This window comes from Dipodomys spectabilis, unplaced genomic scaffold (genome assembly GCF_019054845.1).
Source record: "Dipodomys spectabilis isolate Male_0828 unplaced genomic scaffold, ASM1905484v1 ptg000207l, whole genome shotgun sequence".
Taxonomy (NCBI): Eukaryota; Metazoa; Chordata; class Mammalia; order Rodentia; family Heteromyidae; genus Dipodomys; species Dipodomys spectabilis.
The window spans coordinates 15147570-15162500 of record NW_024870884.1 but is presented as its reverse complement, the minus strand read 5'-3'; the positions used below and the strand labels follow the sequence as shown (position 1 = coordinate 15162500).

Below are 14931 nucleotides of genomic sequence, written 5' to 3'. Positions count from 1 at the left end.
CTAAGAAGTCTGAGTTCTGCTGGGTGCTGGTGGCTCAACCTATAATCCAAGCAACTCAGGAGGCTGAGATCTGAGGATTGTGAAAAAGCCAGCCTGGGCAGGAGAGTCTGGAAGACTCTAATCTTCATCACCACCCTCCCCACCCCCGAAGAAGTAGGAAGAGGAGCTATGGCGCAAATAGTAGATTACTAGCCTTGGGCAAAGAAGCCTTAGGGACAGTGCCTAGGCCCTTAGTTCAAGCCCCAGGACCAGCACCAAAAAAGTAAGAGCCTAAATTCTGAGCTCATGAGTTTCCTCATGGAGAACACTTTGCCAATGAAATTCATGGGCACAAACGACATGGCATTTGGAAGCGGGCTCACACCACTCTGCGGACAGCAGAGGCATCCAGAGGAGCTGAGACCACACCACCCAAGGCTTTGCAAAGGCAGACATGCGTGGGGCTGCGGTGGAGGGCAGGGGAAGGGAGACTCTCACTGGAATTCAAGTGCCCCGATCTTCTCGCCACAGCCCCTGCCTCCCCATTCCCGAGGCACCTGGCATCCAAGATGGCAGCAGGGGCAGCGTGGATGGGGCTTTCCTTTGCCCCGGCTGGGGATGGGGGTGACCACATTCCAACAGGGGTGGTCCCTGTTTGGACCTGTCTTCTGGTTAGGTGAAGAATGTAGCTGCGTGATGGATGAGGGCAAACTGAACACACTCAGGGCATTTCCTAAAGAAACCACTGGAGCATTGCACAAGTCTATTCTCGAAGTACGTGGCATTGGCCCACGAGGACTGCAGGCTCTAGAGGCAGAATCTGCTTGAAGCAAACATCACTGAGGCTGCTGGAACCGGAGGGTCTCAACGGACCTCAGAGGTGGCGGCAGGCGGAGGCCGGGGCTGGAGTTCAGCCACACTCTCCGATGCAGCGCACATCTCTGACTGTTGACTGCGGCATGTCTTCACAACCCCAGCTAGGTGTCCAGAGACACAAGGGGCCTGGGCACTTAGTGGGCCACCCAGTGCCTCTTGTTACTCTGCTGCTTCGGCTGGGTAAAGCCTGAGGATGCTTTCCAGCTGGATTCCCACCTGCACTACGAGCCTCTGTGTGATTATGGACCCTTGGTCCAATGTGTTCTAGGAATATAGAAGAGAGATGATCTAGACCTCAGAAGACTGGCCTCAGAGACAGAGGATGTAATCTGAAGGTTTGATTGGCCCATTGCTGAGAATTGCTGAGCAGGGCCAATTCATATCACCATCTTGAATCCAGCGAGTTCCCAGGGTGTTGAGCGGAGGACACACCCAGAGTGAATCCAGTGCATCATGAGCCATGTGCCCTGGCTTGCTGCTCTCAAGACAGGCACATGGCTGCCCCTAGAAGCCTGGACAGGCTATAGCTCAAGCTGACTCATTCAAGGTTTGTAACTCACCAGACAAATGGATGTTTCCCCATGTCACCAGTGTGTGTTTTACAAGAAGAAACATGATGATAGACAATGGTTGGTGTCAATCTGCTACACGAGGCTTCTCTTGCTGACCACTCTGTGGCCACCCTGCCGTCCACGGGGGTCATTCACTTCCTCCTCCCGGAGGACTGTGGATAAATGCATCACTTGTTCACCATGAGGATTTCCACCAGCAGTGCCGTGTGAGAGGATGCATTTCTTCAGACAGCCAAAGGAACACATTTGGATGTCTGCTTCCATGAAAGAAGATGCACTCTGAGAATCTGTGTTTTCTGAGTTGGGTTGTACAGACAGAATCTGTCCAGTGGTGAGGAAAAAATTATGTGTTCTTGGAGCCCTAAAGACAGCTGTTGATGAGCTATGTGACCTGGGGGCAAGGTGCTTAGCCTCTCTGTGCTTGTATTTCCTCAACTCCTAATAGTTCTTCTCCTACAGTATTTAATGCACTAATGTATGAAACATATGTAGAGAAGTACATGGTAGGCAGATAATAAATGTGGTATGATGGTTCAATTATTATTACTATGCTATTGTTTTTATAATAGATTATGAACAAATATTGGTTTACTAATTGATTCCTTTGAAGTATTTGTACTTTCACTCATTAGTGCTAGTACAGGGGCTTGAACTCAGGGGTCTCTTGCTCTTGGCATTTTTTGCTCAAGGTTGGCAATGTCTCCCTGGAGCCACAGCTCCATTTCCAGTTTTTCTGGTGGTTAATTGGAGATCCGGGCTGACTTCAAGCCAGATCCGCAGATCTCAGCCTCCTGAGTAGCTAAGATGATAGGTGTGAGCCACCAGTGCCCAGCAGATTTAATTTTAGTAGCAAGCCAAATAACCCTTCAAAATGTGAAGTCAAACCATGCCGCTGACTGCCCTAAGATTCCCAAATGGCTTCTTATCACGTTCAGAGTAAAGCTCGAAGCCCTGCAGGAATGTCAGGACTGCGAATGTGCGTGGTCCTGCGCGGCTGCAGCCAGGCTCCCTGGCCTCAGCTTGTTCTCCATGCTGGCCTCGCCGCCAGGCCTCCAGCTGCACTGGTGGCTGCGTTTCTTGGATGCAGCTAGTCAGCATTCCACCCAGAGATGGCCACAGGACCTTTGCTCACACTGTGCTGTCTGCCTGGAAGGTTCATTCCTTGCTTTATTAGGACTGTGTGTGTGTGTGTGTGTGTGTGTGTGTGTGTGTGTGTGCACATGCACATGTGCAGGCATGCACCTGTCCTGGGGCTTGAACTCGGGACCTGGATGTTGTCCCTGAGCTTTTTTGCTTAAGATTAGTGTTCTACCACTTAAGCCATAGCTCCATGTCTTCCTCTCTCTTCCTTCCTTCCTTCCTTTCCTTCTTTCTCTCTTTGGAAATAAGTGTCTCACAGACTTTCTTGCCCGAGCTGGCTTTGAATCGCAACCCTCAGATCTCAGCCTCCTGAGTAGCGAGGATGACAGGTGTGAGTCACCGATGCTTTTTTCAGGACTTTATATTCATGTGTCATTCCTCCCTGGCTCTCTTAACCAGCCCAGATGCTCCTGAACACATTCCCTTGATACGTGTGGTATCAGCCACGGCTGCCTTCTCTCTTCTCCACTAGGCTGTGACACTCGTATCTAATGTTCTCTTAGTGCAACCACAAGGCCACATCAGTTACTGCTGCCAAGTTCAGTGTGCTCCTGCAGGAAGGAAGGCACAGATACTGTGCTTGAGCCAAGAGCTACTGAGTGGCAGCACCCGTGTTACCGTGTGGGCCCCGACTCTCACCAGACAGCTCTGTGAAGGGTCTGCTGTGGCCCTATCCAATGGCCAGTCACTGGCTGTCCACGAAGAAGAACAAAAGCTGTGCCGTGTGGCGCTCTCTGATGGGCCTGTTAACACCTTGCAGGCAGTGCCAGGCAGGCAGGAGGCAGCTCTCTGGAGCCAGCATCCCTCCACGGATGAAGCAATTCCATGCTTCATCTTAACTCGTGGAGGGTCTGAGTCGCTGGGCTGCCCTGAGAACCTTCATCATCTCCCCATCTGGGCAGTGAGGTCAGGACAGGACCCTGGGAGCTACGATTTTAGACCTCTGGGTAAGGGGCGGAGCCCAAGGCCCCAAGGGGAACTGCAGGGGTATGGTCAAGTTTGTGGCTCGGCCACAGCTCCAGGAGAGGACGTGTCATTTCCCACATCCCACGTGTGATGTGGAGACAAGAGGTAAGCATGGGGGCTGTGTCTGCATGTCATCATTATCACCACCATCATCCCTACCTACAAAACCATCGCCATCACCACCCCATCACCATCATCACCATCATCACTATCATCACTGTCATCATCATCATCATCATCTCCTATAAAACCATCACCATTATTACACTCATCCCCACCATTACCCTCACTATCAACACCCTTATCACCACCCCACCACCACCATTAAAACCATTACCACCATCACCACTGCCACTACTAAAATCAATACCAGCAGGCCAGGCACCAGTGGCTCATGCCTGAAATCCTCACTGCTCAGGAGGCTGAGATTTAAGGATCATGGTTCAAAGCCAGCCCAGGCAGGAGAGACTACTAGCTCCAATAAACCACTCAGAAAACCAGAAGTGGCGCTGTTGTGGCTCAAGTGGTAGAGCTGAGGGACAGTGCCCAAGCCCAGAGTTCAAGCCCTACGACTGATCTAAAACAAAAAGCAAAAATCAAGTCATTACCACCATGATTATCATAGCCATCATCACTAAGCTCCTCACTGCCATCTCCCCAACCCTTATCATCCCCATCATACCCAACAACCACAGTGTCCAGTCATGGCCAAGTTGCTCAGGGCAGGGCCAAGAATTAAGAACAAATCTAAAAGAGAATTAAGCATGTCTGTTCATTTGTTTAATTACATTGTATGCAATGTGGACGGTGGGCATCTTGGTCCATTTTTCTTTTTGTGCATTTGTGTCCATATCAGAGTGTGGACTCCAGGCCTTGCGTTCTCGCTTGGCTTTCTTGCTCATGGCTGATCCTCTACCACTTGAGCCAGTCCTATATTTTGCTGGTTACTTGGAGATGAAGTCTCAAAGACTTCTCTGTGATCTTTCAGGTCCCAGCCTCCTGAGTGGCTAGATCACAAGTGTGAGCTACCAGTGTCCCGCTGTGCTTCATGTTTCCATGCGCATTCTTATCATACACCCATGAGGCTGCGTCTTACTGCCTTTTGGGCATCACACTTGCTCACTGACAATTTATAAACTTCCTTTGTAAAAATTACGATTTAATGTGGCAAGGGCAAATAATCCCTGAATTGCACTGGTTTGTTGTGCACGACCATTGCACAAAGACATTTTCTTCCTGATACTGTGGGTGCCTTAAGCTTGTATGTTTTGAGATATGTGGAGGCATTTTTTCCCTTCCTTTCCAAAAATGGCACTTCATTTCTAGTATTTTCCATTTGAGATTGAAAAAGTCTTTTAATAACAACTCCAAAGTACTCTGTGTTCAAAACTGAGGCTTATAATGAAACAAGCCTTAAAAAAAAAACCTTAAATGTGAGCAGAAATGATATTGTTTCATGAGATTACAAAAATAAAATAGAGCAAAAATCTTTGAAAAAAAATTTCCCAGCAGTGCAATGATCCCAGAAATGAAGTGTCCAATAAAGACAGTGAATCAGCCAGGCTGAGATGGAAGGCGAGTTCTGCTCCTTGGGGAGGGGCTGGGTGCAGAGGCATTGGGAAAGGCCTCGCCGGAGTTGGGGGCGGGAGGGGGGGCATACACTGGGAGATACGGTCCACAGAACCACAGCCTCTGGTCTCCCTCCTGCCTGAACCAGCCTGCAGCCCAAGGTTTGTACTCAAGGTCTTGCCCTCTGGCTTGGCTTTCTCCTACCACTTGAGCCACACCTTAGTCCTATATTTTGCCAGCTACTTGGAGATGAAGTCTCAAAGACTTTTCTGCCTGAGCAGGCTTCGAGTTGCAATCCACCTGTCAGATACTGTCAGACACAAGCCCTCATCTCCTTGGCAACTTGCACACAAAAGCATTCTGAAGAGTCAGTGATGTCATTGATATACCCCACAGTCCTGAGGTCATTGCTCGCTTCCTTCTCCAGCTACAAAGCCAGGTCTCCTCCAGTTTGGGCATTTCTATAGTAGGATTCTTACTGTCTCTCAAAATGAAATTTTGTGTGTGTGTGTGTGTGTGTGTGTGTGTGTGTGTGTGTCTATTGGTACTGGGGCTTGAACTTGGGGGTCTAGGCATTGATCCTGAGCTCTTTTGCTCAAGGCTGGGATATTACCATTTGAACTACAGCTGCACTTCAAGCTTTTTGGTAGTTAATTGGAGATGGGTCTCTCAGACAACTTTCCTGCCACACAGCTGGCTTCAAACCTTGATTCTTACATCTCAGTCTCCTGAATAGCTAGGATTATAGGCATGAGCCACCAGGGCCTGGCTTTAAATGCAAAGTTCTTTTATATTTTTTTTTGTGGGGGGGGGGGGGTCGGTCATGGGGCTTGAGCTCTGGGCTTGGGCTCTGTCCCTGCACTCTTCAGCTCAAGGCAAGTACTCTATCACTTGAGCCACAGCACTACTTCTAGTTTTCTAGTGGTTTATTGGAGGTAAGAGTCTCACAGACTTTCTTGCCTGGGATGGTTCTGAACCATGATCCTCAAATCTCAGCCTTCTGAGTAGCTAGGATTACAGGTGTGAGCCACCAGTGCCTGGCTTAAAGGCAGGGTTCTTAACAGGTTCTTAAATGCTACTCAGTCATAAAGCCTTCATTTAGTCCAACAAAACCAAGGGTTTCAATTGGCTTACTGCTGGCCTCTGACACTGGAGTTGGACCTCGTGGGTGTCTGACAGAGGGCCCTGCATGCGAGTTGTGCAGCATGTGTAGGAACAGCAGCGCTGAGCGAGTGAACAGATCCCAGCACTTTCTCAGCATCTCCATTACTTCCGGTTTCCAGAAGCCCCAGGGCCCATTCCCTCTGGTCTGGCAGAAACCCATGAAACCAAATGAATTCTGTTTTTCCCTCCTCACTCTTCTCCTCTTCATAGCCCCGGCATTGATTCCTCTCTCTCCAGCAGACATACATAACTCCCCGTGACAATAATGGGATGAGCAAGTATACCGAGGGGAACCCAGAATTTTTATCTCTGTGAAAATGGTTGCTCACATGTGACAAGTGAAGTTCTTGTATTTTTTCCCAGGGAAGGCTTTGACTTGGGGGCGATATATTGTGCATGTGGTTGTGGATTTCTTTTCCCCTTCTTTTTTAATTTGAAATCGAGATTATGAACATATTTTATGCAGGTTAATATATCCTTTTTTTTTTCCTCATGTAAAATTTCACTGAAACCAGTTCGAACACATTAGTGACAACAAGAGAAATCCTCTGGCTTATTATAAACATCCTTCAAGAAACCTGAAAGGCATGTCCTCTGGAAGTAATTTGACTAGGGTTTAGAGGATTATTAAAATCCTCTCCGAATTTCTATCACTATTGTGTCTAAGGAGACTTGGCGCCCTTCGCTGCTACCAATTCAGAGGAAAACTCCTTCAGCCCTGGCAGTGTATGCTGGGTGGTAAAACAGGACTGGGAAGGAATTACTTCCAACAACAGGCAAACAGGACAGGGTATGGTATCTCAGCTCTAACTGACCATTCCATGGGTTCGAATCCAGCCAGGACAAGTTGGGCTGTGACAGAACGCACCGCTGCCTTCCCGTCCATTTTTAACATTCTGATCTCCGCAGTCCACAAGAAGAGGAAAGTTGGCTAAAGACTAAACGTGGCAGAATCCCAGGGGAAGAAGATCACAGCAGCCCATCAGAATTCTCTGCCTGTGCAGGAGCCTGGGATGCTGGGGAATAAGGCCACATGGGTGTGGATGGAGCTGACTAAACAGCTGGAAGAGGTGATGGAGAGGCGCCACAGCCTTCAGAACACTCAGAGCTGATTTCCTCCTCATCCCTTTCTCTCGGGAGATTGGACTACCTTACAACAACGTTAAACAGAGTTCCTCGCGGAGGTGCGGGATGGTGACTCTGCGGCCTGACAGTCTCCACCCAATCAGGCCTCTTAGCCAGCCGGGAATGATGCAGAGCCACACTTCTCAGACTTGAAAGTCCACCAGATTCACTGGGGATTTTGATAAATCAGGGGTTCTGCATGCATGGGTCTGAGTTAGGGCCTGGGATTTTATTCCCACCTCCCAGATCATGCTGGGGCAGCTGTGCCACACCACAGTCAGGAAAGACTGAGAGCGCCAGCCACAGAGCCGGCACCCAGCATGCACATACTCCGTGCACACACTGAAGTGACTTGGCGAGTCCCAGTGACCTTCTGGGGATGCTGGGACGGCTGAGGAGAGCAGGCCCCCACTGGTGTCGAAGCCAGCTCCCAGGCAAATCTACACCCTCAGGGCATCAAAGGACACAACCAACAGGCTCGAAAAGACAACCTGTATGTACTCCGAACGTTCAAAGAACTCTAACAAGATAACAACAACAGCAACAGAAATGGCTAAAAAGGGACAAAGGACTTCAGCAGACATTTCTTTAAAGATATAGGCCCACAAGAACATAAAAGATATTCAACGCTATTAATCATTAGGGGACAAAGAACTATAATGAACTATCTCTTTACACCATTTAGGATGGCTGCTGTCAAAAAGAATGGGGGAGAGGGAGAAGGAGAAGAAGGAGGATGGAAGGAAAGGAGGAGGGAAGGAGGAAGGGAGGGAAGGGAAGGAAAGATTGAGGGAAGGAAGAGGATGGCAAGGAGGGAAGAAAAAAGAAGGGGTTGAGGGAAAGAAGGAGAAAGGAAAAGAGGGAAGGAAGGAAAACTATGGAAACTCTTCTACATTATTAGTGAAATTACAAAAGTAGTGTAAATAGCAATGTACAATGCTGTAAAAGGGACATGTAAAATTATATGGGCTATCAAAGTTTAGAAAAAAGATTTATCATAGAATTTAGCAAACCCATTTCTGGGACTCTATATCCAAAAAAAGTAAAAGCAGGGACTCAAATAGAAATTCTTACAGATAATTTTACAATGATCTCAAGTCATGTAGCTCGCTCCTAGAGACTCCTTATTAACCCTGCACCATGCACCCTAGGTGGTGTCCTCTCTTGGGACCCTTCCAGTTTAACAGGAGCTCTGTTTATCTTCTTCTTCGATAAATCTTTGTAGCCTTACTTCTTCTTCTGTGTCCGCAGAGTTATTTTTGGAGACCATATAGACAAAGAACCTGATGCATGTGCTGCAGTGTGCTCAGTATAAATACTATTCAAAGCAATAAGTAAATAAATGATTTAAGAATAGGCAAAGGACCTGATTGATCCAGGTAGTAAGAGGTTTTCAGAATCAGCCATATGACCAGCTCCGGCAGCAAGGGGAGGGAGCAGGACACTCCTGCTCACACCCAGCAGCTGAGAAGGTACAGAACAGCTCCTGTCATCATGGAGCTGAGAGGAAGTTACCTTACCTCTAGCTGAAACTGCCACTCATGTCATGGGGACAGGGATGTGTCAGGGGTAGCAAGTGGAGAGGGCGGCAATGAGTCCGGTGTTGCCAGGGTGGAGCTGAGGGATCTTGGGAATGTGGGAGTGTGTGGTGAGCAGTCACAGAGCTGGTGTGGAACTGGCTCAAAGGCCCCAGGTAGTTAGGGAACTGATAGACTGAACTGACTGGTGCATCTGTGAGAGCTGACCTTCCTAGGGAATGGGTTCAAGCCCTGGAGACCGAGCGGGGACCCTAATGAGGAAGAGGGGCCAGAGACACAGCTGGAGAAAAGGAAGTAACAGGGTAAAGGAAGAAGACATCACTCATCTGCAAGAATGGGGCCAAGCTTTCCAGTACTGATGCCACAAAGGTTAGACATACAGGTGAACTGGATTTTGGAAGATGAGGGTTAGGAAGTGCAGGACAACTCAAAAAACAAGGATGATGAGCGAGCCTCCCTGCCTCCCAGAGCTGGAGGCAGCTCTGGGGGAGGATGAGGGACAGGGCTGAGACCCCGAGTGATGGATTGGGGACCACAGGGGTCTCAGTAGGATGGAGGATCTTGGGGCAGGGAGGGAGTAGAGACATGATATGAGCCTTCCCTTCGCAGGAAGCCATGCTTCATCCCGGAGCCAAGGGGGAGTCATTGCAGCATCTTAGGCAGGGAAATGGTACGGTTGGAGTTGTATTTAGGAGAATCTCTAGGCAGCAATGCTGAGGGACTAAGACTACAAGAGAACTCCCCAGCCCCCAGGAAACCTGTGGTGGTAAAACCTGCAGTGTTCCGGAGCTTTCTGTCTTCAGTCTCTTCTACACAAGAACTCATTTCTCCCTCCAAGACAGGGATGGTCTGACCCGTCAGCGTAGTGACAGAGCTTAGAGGAGTTCTGCAAACGGTTGGACTGGCACAGACCACAGTTAAGGGGGCAAGTATCAAAGTCCACTGAAACCTGAATGAGATGCTTGATTTACTGTGTGTGTGCATGTGTGCATGTGTGCGTGAGTGTGTGCGTGTGTGTGTGTGTGTGAGTGTGAGAAGTCTCACAGACTCCAAGCCCAGGTTGGCTTCAAAGCACAAGCCTCAAAAGCCTGCTCCTCAGCGTTCAGCCTCCTGACTAGCAAGGATTGCTGTACTTTTCAGTAATTTTAGAATGCTGCTATCTACCTGGTTCTTCACCTCTGAACACAATGGAACTTCTTGTTGCTCATTTCCCTTTAAACTGTGTTTTCTCTCTACTCGGCTTCTCAATCAATAAGTTGGTGTCATAAAAATAAATCAAATGTGCTCTCTGTCTCTTCTGAAACAAGACGGCACACACAGCATTTTCTAGAAGTGGGTAAATTAGCTTGCTAGGCTCCCAAGATGGGAGCTGCAGAATGGTTAACTGAGGTGAGGATATTGGAGACCCCTGAAGACTTTGGGGGATACAGATTGAAAGGAAAATCTGCCTCTAGAGTCTTGTGAACTTTTCTTTTCTTGCAGTGGTAGAGTTAGAACTCAGAACCTGAAGCAACTGAGCACGAGTTCTGGCTCCTGAGCTGCACCTCAGCTCGTTTCTGACGTTTGTAGAAGAGTTCCCTCATTTCCAGCGTCTTGTCAAAGGTCAGCTTCTAGAATGAGGACTGGGAAGCTTTTCTTGGAAACTGAGGATCCAACTAAAAAACACTATTTTTGTTCTTGTTGTTGGTTGGTTTTTGTTGTGATTGTTGATTTTTGCTAGTCCTGGGGCATGAACCCAGGGCCTCAACACTATGCTTAAGCACTTTTACTCAACGCTACTACTCTACCATTTGAGCCACAGCTCCAATTTACATTTTTTGGTAATTTACTAGAGATAAGAGTCTTTCAAATTTCCCTGTCACTGCCGACCTCAAACTGTGATCCTCATATCTCAGCCTCTTAAGTGGCTGTTTTGAGTGTGAAAAGTGGAATACTTGGTAGGCAGTGGCTACCTCCCCCAGCCAACACATGCCTGAAGGTTCTCAATTAGCCACAGAGGCCAGAGGAGTCAACAAGTAGTTATTGATTTCAGTTTCAGCTACCATCAAAACTTATCGATCAGAGAGATAACTATTGATCACACTGAAACCAAGGTCAAGGCTGGCCTCCTGGGGTGAAATAAATCTTCATAGTCACCAAACCTGCAGATGCTAGCTAGGTGTGATGTTTTTTTATTCTAAAACTGCTGGTCAGACCAAGGCATAGTTGAGGTCATTTCTTGACTGTGGATTGTTACCAGTGAAAAATGATAGCCCAGCTGACTTGTTTCTAGGGAATTGGATATAAAATTGTTTAAAAACTCTTCATATATTAAACATCCAAAGGATAAATCTGATATTAAAAAATTGTTATTAAGAATACTCTCATTAGAGAGGGGAAAAAAAACCAGGAGAAAGCGAGGGAAGGGGTGACTACATTGTCCAAAAAGAAATGTACTCTTTACCTGACTTACATAACTGTTACTCCTCTGCATATCACCTTTATGATAACAATTTTAAAAAGTTTTAAAAAGAACACGTTCATTTAAAAATCCTTTTGAAATACATAGAACTGTCCTGATCTTTCTGTGAAATTAAGAATTATTTATAGCTTATTTTATATCTTCTCATCTTCGCTTTTCTATTTGAAGTTTACTAATGGTAAAAAAAAATGCCTTGTTTGATAATAGTAGCTATTTTCTAATAGCTTCCTTTAATAGCTTCCTTTCTCCCTCCCTTTCTTCCTCCCTCCCTCCTTCCCTTCCTTCCTTTCTTCCTTCTTCCTTCCTTCCTTCTTCCTTCCTTTTTTGGTACTGGTTTGGGGGCTTGAACTCAGGGCTTTGCTCTCCCACTTAGCTTTTTCATTCAGAGTTGATGCCCTGTTATTTGTACCACACCTCCACTGCTGGCTTTTTGCTTTTTAACGGAAGAGAAGAGTCTCAGGAATTTGCCTGGGCTTGCTCTGCCCAATGATACTCAGAGTCCAGCATTCTTTAGTACCTGGGATTACAGGTATGAGACACCAGTGCCTGTCAAGGGCTCACATTTTTCCCCAGGGCCAGTATATGATTGAGATCCTCCTTCCTACTACCTTCCCTGTAGCTGGGATGACAGGTATAAACTACCACACCCACTTTATTGGTTGAGATAGGGTGTCATCTTATTTGCCCAGCCTTGATCACTTCAACTCTGCCTTCTAAGTAGCTGAAATTACATAGGTGAGCCACCGTGCTAGGCTAAGAAAGTCTTCAGTACTGTACAATTAAAAAAAATCTTTGGCTGAGTTCCAACCCAGAGTAGCATGCCAACTCAAACAAACAGAAATAAATCAATAATGATTTATAATGGAGTTGTTGTTTAAAATTATTTTGGTTCCAATCTATTAATAAGTGACCAAACATAACCTGCTTAAGACAGTATTTTACAGCCACGAATTGCACAATGGGTATGTGTTTTTGCTCAACAGATAAAGGGGGGGGGGCCTCACAGGCTGCAGATGAGAGACAGAGTTGTTTGGCCCAAGTTTATTGACACTTTCTCCTATAGCTGATTGTAGGCACTTTAGTACTCTGTATAAACTGGGGGTCTGTGTCCTTGTGTGCAAAACTAGAGTGGAAGGAAGGAATCCGACTACAATGTTTAGATATGATGCCATCTATGATTGGGTTACATGAACAGAACTTCAATACACTGCTTCTGCATACCTGGAACCCCCAATCCTCTCTCCCCCCATTCTCTTTCTCTGATGCACTCATACCGGCTGCTAAACAATATTAGCAATAACACAAATAACAATGATTAGAAACTATAAAATATCAACTAAACACCTCTGTATCCATACTAAGAACAAGGAATTACTGGATTCATAGTTACAGAAAGAGTAGTTCTTCCATATAGAAGAATTCTAAGTAATAAATAAAGAATGATCAACCAAGAGAAATAGAAAGTGATCATTAGAGGCCAGGCACAGTGACTCACTCCTGTAATCCCAGGTACTCATAAAGTCTGGGTCTTAGTTTGAGCCTGGCCTGGGCAAAAACATTGCAAGACACCATTTGAATCAACAGTCTGAGCCTGGTGGAGTATGCCTGTCATACAGCTACATGCTGGGGGGTGGGGAGGGGCATGTGAATAGGAGGATTGTGATTATGGCTTAGATAAAATGTGATACCCTATCTGAAAAATAGTTAAAATAAAAACTCTGGGAAAATAACCAAAGCAATTCTGGGAGCATGGTTCAAGTGGTAGAATGCCTGTCTAACAAGTATAAGGTCCTGAGCACTACTCCCCTTTCCCCTAAAAAAAGTTGTCATTAGTGTGCTATAGTGGAAGTCTGAAGGCAGAAACTGACAAATGCAAAGTTAGGGGCCCACGTTCAAGGAAAAATAAGATCACACAACCTCCACAGATCACCCCTAAGGTGACTATTAATAATTATTTCTCTTTGGAAGATGGAGCTTTGACCCCTGCCTCTCTCTCTCTCTCTCTTTCTCTCTCTCTCTCTCACACACACACACACACACACACACACACGTGCCTTGCGTGTGAACTAGGGGTATGGGCTGGCTTCTGACATAGGAGAATATGAAGGAAAAACCAGAAATGCGACCATGTAGAAGCTGCCTGGCCTGACCTTGAGCATGGTGTGAAATGGTCATTATAGACACACAGCAACTCTCCTGAATCAAATCCCCAATTGCATTTCTCATAATCTCCTTAACCTCGTTCAACCTCAGTCAAAAGAAGAAAAGGCTAAACAAACAATACTGCATGTTATAGCATCTTCTTACCTGCCTTTATTTTATTATTAGTTCTTTTCCTATCTCCTATAATAAATGCCTCATTTGAAAACACAACACCATTAAGCAGGGCACCAGTGGCTCATGCCTGTCATCCTAGCTACTCAGGAGGCTGAGATCTGAAGATTGAGATTCGAAGCCAGAAAAATCCCTGAGACTCTTGTTTACACTAAGTAGCAAAAAGCCTTGTGTGTGGGTGTGGCTCAAATGGTAGAATGCCAGCCTTGAGCAAATAAATAAAATAAATTCAACATTACCACTGGTTTATATGGGACCAATCCTGTAAGGTCTGGTAGCACCCATGGTTTTAGGTCTCCTCGGGGGTCCTTGGGAAGTGTCCTGTGTGGGTCAGGAGGGGCCACTGCAAGGACCTTTTCCCGGATCCAACAAGGTCATTAGGAAACTGTCCCTCCGTGCTGCCATTCTCCAAATCTGTAACCTCATTTCCAGTCATCAGAAAACCACAGGAAACCCAAACTAAGGGACATTCTGTAAGTAGCTGGCCATTCTTCTTCAAAATGTTAGTATTTGCTGGGCCTAGTGGCTCACACCTGTAATCCTAGCTACCCAGGAAGATCTGAGTATCACAGTCTGATGCCAGCTTGGGAAGGAAAGTCCATGAGACTCTTATCTACAATTAACCAGCAAAAAAGCTGGAAGTAAATCTGTGGCTCAAGTGGTAGAGCGCTAGCTTTGAGCAGAAAAGTTCAGAAACAGCACCCAGGTCCTGAGTTCAAGCCTGAAGACTGACACAAAAATAACAACAACAACAAAAAACCAGTGTGGCAAAAAGATGTGGATGTCCTGGGCTGGGGAAAGGTAAGAAGTATGATAAGGAAATGCAACATGATATCTTGAATTGAACCCAGAAATACAGCAGCCAGGGGGAAACCTGGAGAATATGGCTGCAGTCCAGAACATAGGTAACATTAATACACCAATGCTAATATCTTTGGATAATGACACCATGTCTATATAAAATGTTACATGGCAGGGGGCGGATGAGGGCAAAAACATGTGGGAACTATACCAGCCTTATAACTCTTCTGCAAATCCAGAGCTATTTCAACATTAAAAACACTTCACACACATCCTGGAGGGTTCTTTGGTCTCTTTCAGTGAGTTATCAGGTAAATTAATATGAGCATGTATGCTTTCTATTTTGTGCTTCTGAGTATGGCCTTTTGTTTTTCTTGTTTTTGAAAAGTAGCCTTGATAATGAAAA

At 46.4% G+C, this 14931-nt stretch overlaps 1 protein-coding gene across 1 annotated transcript in view; it reads right to left on the bottom strand.

Moving 5' to 3' along the window:
- Nucleotides 1-14931, bottom strand: part of Vstm4 (V-set and transmembrane domain containing 4) — an 87678-nt gene that overhangs the window by 9704 nt on the left and 63043 nt on the right. The gene's annotated exons all lie outside the window — the stretch shown is intronic.